A 16,164-nucleotide genomic window follows, 5' to 3' on the forward strand; every position below is an offset into this window, starting at 1 on the left:
TTCCAAAGAATTATAAATTAAGTGTAGACTAAATAAATTGTCTCCGGCCTAAATTGAAAATATTACAGATTTTCCATGACACTTAAATTAATTAAATGATATTCTCTTTGATATATATGCAGTTTCGCTACTATTAGCCAGATGTCTGTCCCTCAATAATGCAAATATTATAAAGAATTAACTCTCAATCCTTTTAGGTTTCTTAAATATAACTATTAAGGATAACTAATGACAGGAATTCGCTACTGGTGATATGTATCAAATTTAAAAGAAAATAGGGCTACTGCAATTAAAAAAAAATATTTGTTAATATTATGTATGTACGTACGAATGGTGATAAAAAAACTCATGGGCATTCACTTTTCGTGCTTTTTAAAAAAAAATTCCCAATATATATTTAGATTATATATAGATGTATCTTAAAATCATACTAAAATCCATCTTTCTTTACAAAAAAACCAAACACATTCGTTGTAATCAAAAACGTCGCAATGACCCCACTGGCCTTTAAAAAAAATCAATGAGGAAACAATTGTTTTGAATTTTCAGACATTGTATTTTGTAGTATCTTTGCGACTGTCCCGTGATGTGACTTACTGTCTGTATTACGTTAGACGGCGGGATAGTCGCACGGGCTCTCTGCTACACGTGGATACCGAGCATACAGGACGTGTCTGGGACAGCAGAAGATCGGGGAGTCGACGCGGGCCAGAACCCACTGTGTTTGTATATATTAAAGATAATAAATACTTGTAAAGAACACCCCCTACGGCTACTTTACTGGCGCCCATTTCACGGGGCCCGGAGATTCTCGTCCTGCTGTCAAATTAGGATTTTTCAGACATCGGTTTTAGCAGCCATTTTCGGTGCTGCTAGGTACGTGAGAGCACATGTTGATTTTGTATGTATTTCTCTTGAATCGACTTCCTGAATTGATTTGTATATGTATAATTGCCTGTGATTTTACTTGATTATTAGCATTTGTGACATTTTATTATGATATGTCTGTTGCGGTAGCCGTGTCGGCTTAGGCCTGGACAGTCAGACATACTACAATGTACCAGTATTTAACCCTCGTATTCCGTGTAGTGTGGATGGTTTTCCCGTGGAGGTGGTTATTCACCATATGTTTATAGCGGGAGAGAGCATTATTTTTCGCGTTACAGACCTTTTGCTCAGTCAATGTAATGGTCACATGGGAGGTAGGTTGCCCTGGGGCATCCATGCCCCGGCCTGCATTCGGGGCAACTCCTGTGGGGAAAGTAGTGTGTTACATGGTATGTTAAGGAGAGAGGTAAGGTATACCCAGCCCCAATGTAGCTCACCAAGGATGATGACCAGTTATTCCCTGGAGTCCTCTTCAGGTAGCATGTGTAGGTGTGGCTCACCTCGAAGCACCGTGACCTTCACCTTTGACTTTGAACTTGACCCAATTTTCAAGGTCAAAATATCTCATGCACTTGGCCCCATGTCTTTACGACTTGTCATTAAGAAGTTTTTATAAACATAGACATCATAAACTGTCAGGGGCAATAACTACTTAAAATCTTTTACGAATTCTTTCGCACTGAATAGATTGAAAAGTGTGTTTAATTAATCGTAGATATTTGTTGAAGGTATTGTTCATCTACGGTTTATGGTTTTCGGAGGAGTAGCAATAACAAAGGTATAGACTAAAAGGGCACAACTTTAAGAGGGGTCAATCTTAGGGGACGAGCAAGAAATCTTTGAAATGGATTTAAGAGAACATATTAAAGATGCAAAGATGTTTAGAATTTCGTGAAGAACAAATGAGCTATAAAAAGAGCTTAATTTTTCATATTCTGAATTACCTTGACCTAAATTTTAAGGTCAAAAGTAAATGAATCTTATGCAGATGACCCTATGTCTCTACGACTTGTCGTTTTAGAAAAGATTCTGATATTCCATAAACATCGCGAACATTCAGGGGCAATAATTCATTGTAGGTGTTTACGAATCCTTTCGCAATGGAAGATTGAAGAATCTACTAAATTTGTCGCAGACATTGGTGAAGGTTTTGGACCTCTGTGATTTACGGTATTGGAGGAGTAGCGACAACAAGCTTTTATTGTGAAAGGGGTCTTATATCCTTGAGGGGTCAAAGTTTATATACGCAGGGTACACTGCAAAAATCTTTTGCGAAGTACATTCTCGTGGGCTATACATCTTTTCGTTAAATCTTGAAATTCAAAATAACACGGCGGAAAATTATCTAAAAAGGAAAAGAAGAAACAGAAAAAAATCAATAGGCGTATCCATAGAAAGGTGAAAAGCCCTAATAATAAGAAACAGAAGAATGCAAATAGGTCTTTTCACAGAAAGGTGGAAAAACCTAATGACAAACATTCACAGTTCATAATGATTAGAATTGGGCCACAAAAGCTCGACACTACAATTTAGTATCAACATTGATTGTATGTTGTGTAACGTCCCTCTCGAGAAGTTTTCACTCATATGGAGACACCACCACTTGCCAGTGGAGAGCTATATTTTTTTTTTCTATACTCGGCAATTTGGGCCATTGGGCAGTGAGGGATCTTTTTGTGCCCGCATCTAATGCAACACAGGACATCGGTTTATACAGTACCATCCGGCGACTCTAGAGCAGACGCTCTAACCACGCGGGCTACTTAAAGGCACAACAGTCACAGTTTATAATGGATAGACTTGGGTCACTATAGCTCGGTACCACAGTATAGTCACTACAAAGTAAGCAAACAATCACTGAACGTCGGGACGGATGTAATGCCTGGACCTTCCATACTTGATGTGACGGTAAAGGTCCGGCTGTTACTGTTATCCACAACACCAAGGACACTGTGTAAGGCGGGTATACCTCACAGATCTGGAATGCTACTTCCGGAACTTGTTTTTCCTTTGATTAAAAGGCATTTTTATTTTAAATGCAGAAAAACGGGAAGAGTATGTTCAAGAAATATCCAATCAGGACAGACAAGCATGCAAACGTAATTATTTGCTCTCATAATTTTGGACCTATATTTTGTTCATGACCCGACATGCCTTACTTTACTGGTAATGTCAGTACCTCAAATGGCGTCAAACATGCTTAATAGTTGTGCTCTTAATGATATGATATTACTGAATTTGCAGACAATGTGCTTGAAGTAAAAGACAAGGAAATTTATCAAATTGATGGTATGATTGTTCATTTTTAACATTAATTCAAACATATAATCTTTTTAAAAAAATATAACTATCTACTAAGTAGCTTTTCGTATTTTCAGAGGGGATGTTCCAACTTAAACTGAATTATTGGCGAATACATGTAAGACGAAACTGGGACAAACAGGTATATTGGCCAGAATATATACAGTATATTAACACAAAAAGACATTTATTATATAGTCTATTTATAGTCCCTATATAATCTATACAAACACAAACAGTTCATAACACTACATATTCACCGGATTTTTGGCCGTATTCACCGGAGGGTCAATGCGCGTGAAACGGCATTGTGACGTCACAATCAAAACATCAAACAACGTTGTAAACAATGGTTGCAACGGCCGAAGTGAGCTAGGTATCTGAGCAGAAAAACAATTAATCAAACCTATTTCAGGATTATTTTTGACGTCTTACACATAGCAAAACTCGCAAAGGAAAACACGGAGGTTACAAATAGTAATCTGGAGATATTTTTTATTTTATTTCAAATGAAAATGATGTCGTCATACAGCCTTCAATGTCTTAACTATCCAAATCCCGACTATATAATAAAACAATTATGGACTCTTTTGGTGTTGAATATGGTTTGTTATTCACCAGAAAAACATTCATATTGACCGAGGCGAAGCCGAGGTCAATATGGATATTTTTCTGGTGAATAACAAACCATATTCAACACTAAAAGAGTCCATAATTGTATAATATTTACTGATTTTAGTACACAGTAACTAAATTTCTCATCTGACCTATTTTCGTAATTTTCGGTTATGCGGTCAATTTTTTTTCGAATATTATGCTACCCTGTGTTTCTTTTTCCTTTCAGTATATATTAGTTCAAATATCTAACTTTCAAAAACTAAAACTGATTTGATATATTGAAATTTAATGTTTTAGTTCTAAAATCTAAATTTTCAAATTTCCAAACAGATATTAAAATTTTGATATTTTAGATTTTTACCTTAAATGTTCAGAATTTAAATTTCCAAAAACGAGTTTTTAGTCTACCGTTTGTTCAAAAAGTTTACACTAGACAATCTATATTTCAGTAATATTTTTTTTCTTTTGATAATTTAGAATTAGCTTTAAACTTATAAAATCCAATTTTGAAAAGTTTCAGATTTTTTTTTAGAAATCTGGAATCTTGATTCAAATGTTCTAATTTCAAATACACTCAACACTTTGAGGTTTAGAATTTTACTTTAAATATTCAAAATATTAAATTTCCAAACCTAATTTGAATTTTGATTGTAAGTTTAATATTCTAACCATCAAAAAGCTCTCTTGCTTAATCAAAGATGTTTTTGAAATAGTTTCAAAATTCAAACCAAGTGTTTTGGTTTTTTGAAATTTGAATGTTTGAATCAAAGTTCTAAATTTATGCGGGTTTACTATATATCATTTCATACAAATTGCCTTTACTAAAATTGTGAATTTCATGGCCTCTGGTTCAGGGTTTCTGGTGTAAGCACGGGTCACAAATAATTATATACACTTACTCAAAACTTAAGGACCACTCACTTTGATATTACAATTGAAAGTAAAAAAATATTTTTGATTGAATAAATTCAGATTTACTAGTCAATCGAACGCTTATTCATTATTTGTTTCTATGTTACCTGAATATCTCTATTCAAATACTTGTAAAAACCGGTTTCTTCAAGGCAATCAATGCGTGTTCAAAAAAATGAAGTTTTCAATTGTATTCACATCAATGTTGGCATGAGCTTTACCGATAGGGAAACAAAGTTACAAGTTTTGTGCGACCATACCTCGTCGGAAACTATCGGATGCTGAACGTTGGCAGGATATTGGAATGGAAAGATCTGGAATGATGTATACGAGGGTTGGTGATCACTTTAATGTCAGTCACACTGTTATTGTGCGTCTGGTACAGCGCTGGAGAAGAACTGGGAGTGGATGAAGCTACAAGACCTGGAAGACCCCGAAAGACCACAGAAAGGGAAGATAGACTTCTAAAACGACTTGCTAAACGGAGTCTTTTTGACACTGCAATCACACTGAGAAGCAAGTGGAACACCCAAGCCTGAATCATTAGAAGCACAGTTAACAGGAGGCTTAACAAAGAACTGATGCGACGTCCACTCTTATCCCAGGGACACAAAGAAGCAAGATTATAATGGGCAAGACTGCATAGGAGATGGAACATTCAGTCATGGCAGAGAATTCTTTGGTCAGGTGAAAGCCGGATCTTGCTTCACCCGTTAAACGGCAGGGTTCGGGTATGGAAACATCCTAATTCTGCATACAAACAACAGCATGTATTGGGAACGAAGGCCTTTAGTGGAGGTGGTGTAACAATATGGGGATACTTCTCTCTGCAATGTAAACTGGAGCTGCACATTCTTGATGGCACCTTAACAGCTCAAAAGTACAGATACATTGTACAACAAATTAAGCCCATTAATTGTGCTTCATTTCGATGATCATTCATTAGCAAATTGTCCTGTACTAATGGATGACAACGCTAGACCTCATCGGGCCCGAATAGTTAAGACTATCTTCGCCAAGAAGCCATTGAAACCATGCCTTGGCCCGCCATGTCCCCAGATATGAATCCAATTGGACATGTGTGGGATTATCTTGGTCGTAGAATTAATCAGAGGACCCCGAAATGTGTAAACCTACAAGAATTGAAAGACGCTATAAATCAGGAATGGAAACAGTTCCCCCAAAACCGCCTACGACGACTCGTCCACAGTATGAGAAGGCATGTGAAAGAACGTTTACTGTACTCATTGATATTAAACCAGTAAAGTTAAACATGCTTATTGCCAGCAAATTGAGTAAGGAAAGTATAGATCTACTAAAATTTCAAAACGAAAATTAAAATATTTAATTAAATATGTCTGAGTTAATGAAATGTTTAAAGAATTTTCACAAAAAGAGTGATGGTCCCTGCCGTTTGAGTAAGTATATATATTGCAAATGCATGAATTGTTTGAAAATCTTCTCTGTTCTTAGGTATTACATGTATATTAATGAACTATATTCATGGTTATAATGAGGAAAAGTGCCTCGTCAAAATTATAAATTTCATGGCCCCTGGGTAGGGGTTCTGGTGTCAGTGCGTGGCTCTAATGATAATTTAGTTAAAATGCATGAATTCTTTAAAAATCGTCTTTGTCCCTGGGTGAAAGACCAATTAACTATGTTCATATTCAAGATGATGAATGATGCCTCTTCAAAAATTAATTTTTTGTCCCCTGGGTCAGAAGTTTTGATGTCAGGGCGGGGTTTACTATAGAGTGAAACTGCATGAATTGTTAAAAAATGTCTCCCCTGCAATGAGAATCTTCTCCCCTGTTCCTAGGTATATTACAAATGAGCTACATGTACGTATATATACTCAGTGCACTACATGTAGGGCGGGGCTCTAAAAAATACATAGTAAAAATGCATGCATTCGTTAAAATTTTTTTTTGCTCCTGAGTATATTGAACCAGTGAATTATGCACAAAGTTATGATGAAGATGGATGTCTCATACAAAATTGTATTTTTCATGGCTCCTGGGTCAGCGGTTCTGGTGTTAGGGCTGGGCTCTTCTGATTATGTAGTGAAACTGCATGAATTATGTTGAAAATAAATTATGATGCTTTTAAATCTGTTATTTGGTATTTATCAAACATTTATGATCAGTAAGGGTGCGTTTAAAAAAAATGACAGTGAAGCTGTGGCCCTTGGTTCAGGGGTTCTTTTCAGGTTCTACTCTGAAACCATTGAACAAATTTCAGCCAGTTTAAGCATACAGCATTTAGGGATAGAAGGGAACAAAGTTTGTGAATTTCACAGTCACTGTTCCCCCTTGGTCTGAGGGTTGGGTCCAAAAGCTTTAGAAATTAAGGCAATCTTTAAAAATCATCTTCTTTACTCCTGGACATCAAGCAGTCAAACTGTTGGCATTAGTGTAATGAGCCAAAATTGTGAAATTTATGGCCCCAGGATCAGGGGTTTTAGTGCTAAGACGGAATTATATAGATTTTATAGTGAAAAATGCATTATTTTTTTTTAAAATCGTCTTCTCTGCTCTCGGGAATTAAATAAACTTACTAAGTACAAAGAACTTTATTCGGTAATAACCAATATTTGCCCCACAAATCAAACTTTGATGGAGATATATTTAATTAAGTTCTTAAACAGGGGAGTATATGCTGACTTCAAAGCACTGAATATTTTCATAAGTAATGACGCCATATATACGTAATTACGTCACAAACATGACGTAAATTTCAGCTTTTTATGAATTTTACAGAAAAATGTACATATTTCGTCGATATTTTGAGTAAAAGTCACCGAGCGCATGTGTGTTCAGGATCAATATTTCGATATAATGTGTAGAATGATAATATCAATGAAATAATTCAATATTGTTCTTGAACAAACTTGCACTCTCTTAATTTTGAAGCTAATATTGTTGAAATTTTGTCCATTTTGTTCTCTTTTTGAAAAAGGATATAAAATCGGACTAGTTTGTGACGTCATAAAAACAAAATTTGTAAATACACTGCTTTGACACTATAATATTTTCTGTTAATTTATATTTCTCATACAATTTATTGAATTCGGCACATTTCAGGAAGTTTTCAAAATTTGATTTTTGTGGGGGCAAATATATGCAATATACCGCATATAGTTCTTTATGATAAGCAAAAATGCCTTTTCCAAAATTTTGAATTTTATGGCCCTACATGTAGGAGTAGGTATGGTTGTGAGGGCGGGGCTCTATTGATTATATAGTGAAAATGCATTAAATCTTTGAAAATCTTCTTCTCTCTCCTGGGTATTAAATAAACTAAGTACATATTTGTGATAAAACAAGAATGCCTATTTCAGAATTGAAAATTGCATTGCCCCAGGGTCAGAGGTTCTGGTGTTAATAAGGGACTCTATTTAATAAACAGTGAAAATACATTTTTTTTTATCATCTTCTTCTTTGCTCCTGGGTATTAAGCAGATGAACTATCTATATAACTATGGTGAGTAAGGATCCTTCTCCCAGAATTGTGAAATTCAAGGCCCTTTGGTCAGGGGTACAATAGAGGGGTGCTCTACTCATAAACTGAAAATTAGTTCTTCGAAAGCTGCTTCTTGGTATGAATCAAACACTTTTGATGAGCAAGTATGCCTTTTTCAAAATTGTGACATGTATGTACTTAGGGTTAGGGGTTCATGTGTGGTAGGGGCACAACTGATTATTGCTGAATTTAACTGATTAGTTAAAATGTAGTTTTTGTTTCCCTACCCTGCCTATGGGTACATGTATTACGTAATCAAACTAAGCTATTGCTAAGTGTACAGCTATGATTACCAATTACCATATGATTATGATTAGGTTGTTGCATAATGCTCAAGTGACCAATAAGGTCTATGGGCCTCTTGTTTCTTTGTTAACCTATTTTGCCTCTAGGTATTAATAAATCAGACTTAAAGCACTCTACGTGTATAGGAAAAATGAGCAATGGTGCCTCTTTCAAAATTTTGACTTTCAAGGCCTGTGGTATAAAACACAAAGCAAATTCAATTGTTTGAAAGTTGTAACATGATACTCAGGTGAGCTGTTAGGCCCATTGGCCTCCTGTTTTAGCCCAAGGTCCCTCTCTCCTTTAAAGCAAGTGAAACACACAAACAAAATTCAGATAAAACGGAAAATCCATGGGTATCCCAGAATCAAAGGAAGCAAACAACTCGCCAAACTTCTGTGTATGTTTTTTTTTTCATAGAAAATATTGTACAGTACGGACGCTTAACTCTTAACTGCCGGATGTCTGTCAGGATGGTGCAGTTCAGATATTGGATTTCAACTTTATCCCGCTTCAGACAAATTTGTCGCTTACTGATTGCATTAAAGCTAATCACATGACGCCCTGAAATTTTCAGTATTACGCCTCCGTTTCCATATTTTTGGGACTCAGCTTTGCCTCGCCTAATACGGATTTCCATTTCACACCCTGTATGAATTCGTATTAGGTCACTAACTGACTGCGTAACTAATATTATTCATTTCATTTTTCCTGACATCAAGTATCATACAAGCACAAAAGAAACAAATTGAAGAGTCTACTTAAAGTTCCGCAATTTATTGAATTCAATAATCTCTTTTAAAGAAGACAATAAATATTATAAAAGTCTCCTCAAAATAACATGAAATAAATTCTTTTTTTTTTGTACAATTTCTCCCAAAATAAAATCAGAACTCAAATAAGTCTGATTCAGAGATCAACCCTGAATATGTGACTTTTAATTAAATAACTTCGCCAATTAATGAATTAATATGATCAAATTCCCAAATTATGGAAATATCTGATCAATCTAAATTCCTTAAAATAGTTCTTAACAATTTCAAGCTTTTTAAACCAAAATTAAATTCCAAATGAATGTATAAACCTACATTTTCCAAAAATTACATGTATCTAGACACCACTTGCTTTTCTAAGACCAAAAAGTTGCAGAAAGATATGGATTCAATCTCAAAGTCCATAAAACAATACAAAATAAGAGCAGAGCAAACATGGACCTCCGAAACATCAGAGGTGGGATCGGGTGCCATGGAGGAGTAAGCATCCCCTGCTGACCGCTCACACCCGCCGTTTGCTCATTGTCATGATCATGAAATAATCACGACTAATTGAAAACCAACGGATTCGTCCTATTAATACATTGTAAAAATCTGTTTATAGCATATACTCTAAAAATCCGTCTACTAAGAAAAGATTTCGTTTACAGTAAAGGGGAAAAGTCTCGTGCAAGATAGTTCCATTATTTAAACTTACAAACAAGTAACAATATACAATTAAAATGCATGTACTACTTTTCATTAAACATCTCCTATATTAATGATAAAACTATTAATTTGTTTACTTACACTTACAATGTCAACGTGATGAATTTCGCAACGTATGGATATTAGTAAAGGTGAAATTTATAAAAAAAAAAAAAAAAAAAGCAATTTGACCCGGAAGTATAGGTCAAGGAACTTACAGAACTTACAGAAAATACTAACCGTCAACTTTCTTCATATAATGTACAAAATAAAGGAATTACAATAGTGCATATAATAATTGCATCTATCTTTCCCTTATTTATAATGTTAAATTTCGAGATCCCATGCATATGGTGTGTTTATCTTTCCCAACTTGTTCAACAAACATCCTCTAAGTACGACCGACAAGCAATGTCATATCAAATCTTCGGAGTTTAAATCTCTACTTCAGGCCATCTTTGAAAAAAAAAATATTTGGGTGCCCTCTCCAGACCGACAGACTTAAAATGGCCCGACTCAAAATTTTTACAACCTCAATTATTATTAAAATTTTGAACTGCATTGTAGATTTAGAAATTTAAGAATTCTCTATGAATGTTTACAGGTAAAAAAGAACTTTCTCGCCTACCTACCGACCCACTTTTTTCACTCGAAGTCGTGATTATAATTTTCAGGTTCTCCGATCCTCGGCCAGAAAGAATAACTCTTTAAATTGAAAATGCATACTATGTGTTTTTATTCGCATTTCCTGAAAATATATTTGAAATTTACTAATTTTCCCTATATAATGTGATTAACTTCAAAGATGAAGTTTAAAGAATTATCGTGGGTAAAAACACGTTACATTGAGGATTCAGAGACATTTTTGCGATCATTTTCAATTCCTGATGTTCAGAACCTGAGGATCAGATTACCTTAAAGTTGACCTCATGTATAACATTTCTATAACTCAATCATGGTTTTCACAATAACACATAAAGAAAAGTATGTAACAGCTAAAATGTTCCCTACTTCTAAAGGTGAACAATTGGTTTCCGTAGTTGTTTCTATATTTTCCGTTGTGGTGTATATTGTTTTGCTCTCTGTTGCGGTGATCGTTGTGGACATGATGGTTATGCTGGGGGAAGTTTCAGTGATCGTTGTGGTTATGTCGGGTGTAATCTCAATGATTGTTGTGGACATGGTGGTCATGACTGGAGATGTGTCAGTGATCGTTGTGGTCATGTCGTGTGAAGTTTCAGTGATCGTTGTAGTCGTGTCGGGAGGATTCTCAGTGATCGTTGTGGTCATGTCGGGAGAAGTTTCAGTGATCGTTGTGGTCATGTCGGGAGAAGTTTCAGTGATCGTTGTGGTCATGTCGGGAGAAGTTTCAGTGATCGTTGTAGTCGTGTCGGGAGGATTCTCAGTGATCGTTGTGGTCATATCGGGAGATGTCTCAGTGATTGTTGTAGTCATGTCGGGAGAAGTTTCAGTGATCGCTGTGGACATGGTTGTCATATCGGGAGAAGTCTCAGTGATCGTTGTGGTCATGTCGGGAGAAGTTTCAGTGATCGCTGTGGACATGGTTGTCATATCGGGAGAAGTCTCAGTGATCGTTGTGGTCATGTCGGGAGAAGTTTCAGTGATCGCTGCAGACATGGTTGTCATTTCGGGGGAAGTCTCAGTGATCGTTGTGGTCATGTCGGGAGAAGTTTCAGTGATCGCTGTAGACATGGTTGTCATGTCAGGGGAAGTCTCGGTGATCGTTGTGGTCATGTCAGGGGAAGTCTCAGTTATCGTTGTCGACATGGTGGACATGTCTGGGGATGTGTCAGTGATTGTTGTGGACATGGTGGTCACGTCGGGGGAAGTTTCAGTGATCGTTGTGGTCATATCGGGAGATGTTTCAGGGATCGTTGTTGACACGGTGGTTATGTCGGGACAGGTCAAATTTGAAGCTGATAGACTGACCAATGACGTCCCATTCAAGTTTTCAGGAGTAGAGCACTGTGGATTACCGGATACAGTGACACGTCCAGATTTGAGGAAATCGACGAAGCCTATCAACTCGCAATCGCAGTGGAAAGGATTATCATACACAGCCCTGGAAAGAAGAATAAAAATATATACCTATATATTCATGAATTCTACTACTACTTTTTCAAAACCATTCGCTAACAAATACGAGGGTTCTCCCAGAAAAACGCGAACGTTTTCAATATTCCAAATACTATTTAACCATTACTTATTATTTTTTGAATGCTATTAGGAAATCATCTTTCAGATATTTGACATCATATTATAGGCCTCTGATGTCATATGCATATAAAACAGCATTTAAAGGGTGTTCATTATGTGCTCGGCGCACAACAATTTTTTACTTTTACAGATAGCATTATCAATGAAGTTTTCTTTGTTATCAGGCTATGAGGCAATGTTTCTTTGACATTTGTTTGACCATGCAAGAAATCAAGTGCTTTCTTACATTATATTATATCTATTTAAACATACCACGACCCTACAAGTAGTCTAGCACCTTGAACACTGACACCGAACAAGGAATGACTTCAAAGTAGAAATCAAGTCTTTCATTTAAACGTTCGTTTGAAATATATATTCAAAAATTATCACATCTGTTTTAAAGACGTATATATCAAATATTTTATATTTTTTTTCAGGACCTATGTACTTGTTTCGGCATTGAGCATCTACAGTGCGACGTCATCAATTTATGCGTCATCAATATTTGGATAGAAATCATTTACTGTTTCAAAGGGTACATCTCAAAGTTTTGTTTAAAACGAAAATTGTATGAGATAAACAGGAAAGCTATAATTGTGTAATTTGATATTTGATATATCCAACTCGTTTCCCACACAGAGTTTTATATTTGATGAATTGACTTAGGGCTGTCAAAGACAGCATTGTCCAGGGATTTCAGTGGGCGACGAGAGAAGGACCACTCTGTGATGAACGTACAAAAACATATGTCGTTAGTAACTGTTAGAAAAAAACTTACAATTCCTTCAAGTTCGACAAGCCGATGAATGTGCCGTTCTTTATTGTGTTTATACTGTTCCCGTCCAGAAATCTAAAATAAAATGTGAAGAGTGAATTATTTAAAAAGCTGTTTTGTCTTCCGAAAATATACATCGAAATATATCTTTCTCTAAGAAAATTTTACAGTTAAGAGGCAGTCCACCGAAAAGCCAGGCAATGGGTGGCACATTGCATGACATGGATTTTAATTAATTTTTGCATGCAGACTTATTGAAGGAAGTATTTATACATGAAAACATAAAAAAAAATTTCAGTGCTCTTCAAGTCCTATTTTTGGTAAATGTGTGATTTTAAGTGCAAAAAGGTCAACATGAGGTAAACAAAAAATACTGCGTTTTTATTTTGTTTTTTATTTAAGAGATACTTAAAAGCTGGGTGTGTTGATGAATATTATTTTGTAGCATAGACTCCTATCTTTTATTGGGTACCTGTAAAGTGCGAAACGAAATAGAAACGAAATAGAAACGAAACGAAACGAAATGTACCGAGACAAAACGAAACGAAATCAAAACGAAACCCAACGAAACGAAACGAAAAGACACAAAACTATCAAAATGTTTGTTTTGTTTTTTTTTTCAAATAAAGGTACATGTATATAATTATATATGTGTAACTGCATGTGGACTTTTTTTTGCTTCAAATAAAATTTATATAGTTCAAGCACTTGTTAATATAAAATTTAATTACCGATACATTAGGCTCCCTTCTCAGTCTAATGATGTATAATTTACATGTTTGCCAGCTGCAAATATGCACGAGCTTACTATGCATGTATAATTTCAATATGTGCAGTATTTTCTAATTTTTATATCTTACTCTTATTTTCAGTCCTTATTTATCTAGATACAACATATCTATCAAAATTGATATGTTACATGTAAAGGCTCGTCTATGTACGGGTTGAAATAAAGTCACCGCACTTTTGTATTGCAAATGTCTTAAAACATAGGATAAACCAGAGACTTAGAGTATTTTGTATTCTATTCCGAGGTGTCTGGTTTTATCGTTCAATTATACATATAATTTCAACCGAAATCTTGTGTATCCTTTCTACGTACATACGGTCCTATTCTATCGAGGTAATTTTCGAGGAAGAAATGAGTGGTTAGCAGTAAAGAGATTCGACCAGAGACATCTAAAACGATTTAACTGACAAGAAAAAATTCTCTCGAAGTGAACAATGTCTTTTTAAGATATTAACAAAATATGACATAGGCGTCGGAAGCGGGGCTTTTTTTGCGAAGATATATATTATATAGGCATTGAAAATTGGGGTTTACCTTTTTTGTTGGTTAAGCCCCCCCCCCCCCCCCACTTTTCAATTTCCTTCCGACGCCAATGTATGAGCTTGAAGCAAAACAATTGCCTGTGGTGCTTGAACTATATAAATTTCATATGAAGTAAAAATAGACCATATGTTTTGTTTGTTTCGTTTCGACAGGTTTCATTTTGATTTCGTTTCGTTTCGTCTTGATTTTGTTTCGTTTCGGTAGGTTTCGTTTAGCTTCGGTACATTTCGTTTCGTTTCGGCAGATTTCGTTTCGTTTCAGTTCGTTTCGTTTCGTTTCTATTTCGTTTCACACTTTACAGTCACTCAATAAAATCAGTGGGAACAGGTATATTGAAAGAAATAAAAGGAGTCAAATTTACCAATTTTTTTTTTATATTTTCCCAAATTAAACCGACCCCGACCGGAATTATATAAAGAAGAAAATACTATAATTGTAATGTTAAATTTGGCACTTTTGTTGTGATTTGATTAAACGATTACTTGATTTAATTTTTTACATGTCTTGTAGGTAGCAGGTGTGTTTAGTTTGATAAATTTATCAATTTTGCATTATTTTCGATCGGGGTCTGTTTTATTTCAATCGGGATCGACTTTTACCGTGAGTTTAGAAATATTTCCTAAATTTGGCTCTTCATTTTAATTTATCAGGAAAATATGCTTGCCTTTTATTTCTTGTCAGTCAGTCAATATAATATTTAAGTTTTTACAAATATCATGAAGTAAACATCTCAACTTCGTTGAATTAAATGATGCGTAAATCTAAAATATTCATCATTGATTCCTGGATAATCAGAAGAAAATATAATCTCTTCATCCCAATTTCAAAAGAAATGTTCATTATTTTTACGCATTTTCTAGTAAATCAGATTAAAAAAAATAGTTCTCAGACATGTATAAAATTACTTATCAAAACGGACTTGTTTTAATACATCTAGCTGAGACTCTGCCCGTGTATAAAATACTTTTACAATTAGATAATCTTTTTTAGACACTTTTACGCAAAGCATTTACAAACTTCTGTGGAAAACGTGTACATGTAACTTTTTCAGATATATATAACGTCACTGATACATCAATGGAAACGTTGATTCAACCTAAATAATAGAGCCAATTTTAATCTAAATTTTATGTTTGGGGGCGAAAATGAATTAAATTTTGAAAATAAATTAGTAAATTTTTTGTTTATTAATTTTCTTTAGTGTATTGATTCTAAATATTTCATTAGAATTACGATAAAAAGTGTTTAACAGATTTACCGATGCCACGGGAGATAACTCTTGCATCGCAAAATTTCATAAAAACGTCTATATATTTTGCCAGAAAACTACTATCAAAAATGTTTTTCCCACCGATTTTATTTTTTAAACAAAAAGATGAAATATTTCTAGATTTAGTTAAGTGTGAATTATAGTCCTGTTAAAAATGTATTGGAAATTACAGTTCTTTGTTTTTGACCTACATTCAATGGTTTATATAGGGGAATTCAAAAACACAAAAATAAGGATATTTTACAAAATAAGCAATTTTCGAACAAATCTTCATTTACATTATTCCTTTCAAATAACATTGATATTGTTTTTGATAAAATATCAAATATTCTGTTCTTTCACATTCGATGTGCCCCTATGATCATAATTAAGACATTTTGAAATCAACTGATCCTTCCATGTGCAAATAAGTTTTTCTGGCCCAGTGGACTGAGAAGAAGATTTTCCTCTATATATTTTTATGTGAGTAGTTCCACCCTTCAGCTTAACAATTTAAAATGCTAATACATGGAATTTATACGGTATATCTGGGTTGGGGACATTTTTGCTTCGTAAACTGCGAAATGTCAATGAAAAA

The sequence above is a fragment of the Saccostrea cucullata genome, unplaced genomic scaffold, assembly GCF_032062105.1.
Source record: "Saccostrea cucullata isolate Sc308-1 unplaced genomic scaffold, CSIRO_AGI_Scuc_v1 ctg1149, whole genome shotgun sequence".
Lineage (NCBI taxonomy): Eukaryota > Metazoa > Mollusca > Bivalvia > Ostreida > Ostreidae > Saccostrea > Saccostrea cuccullata.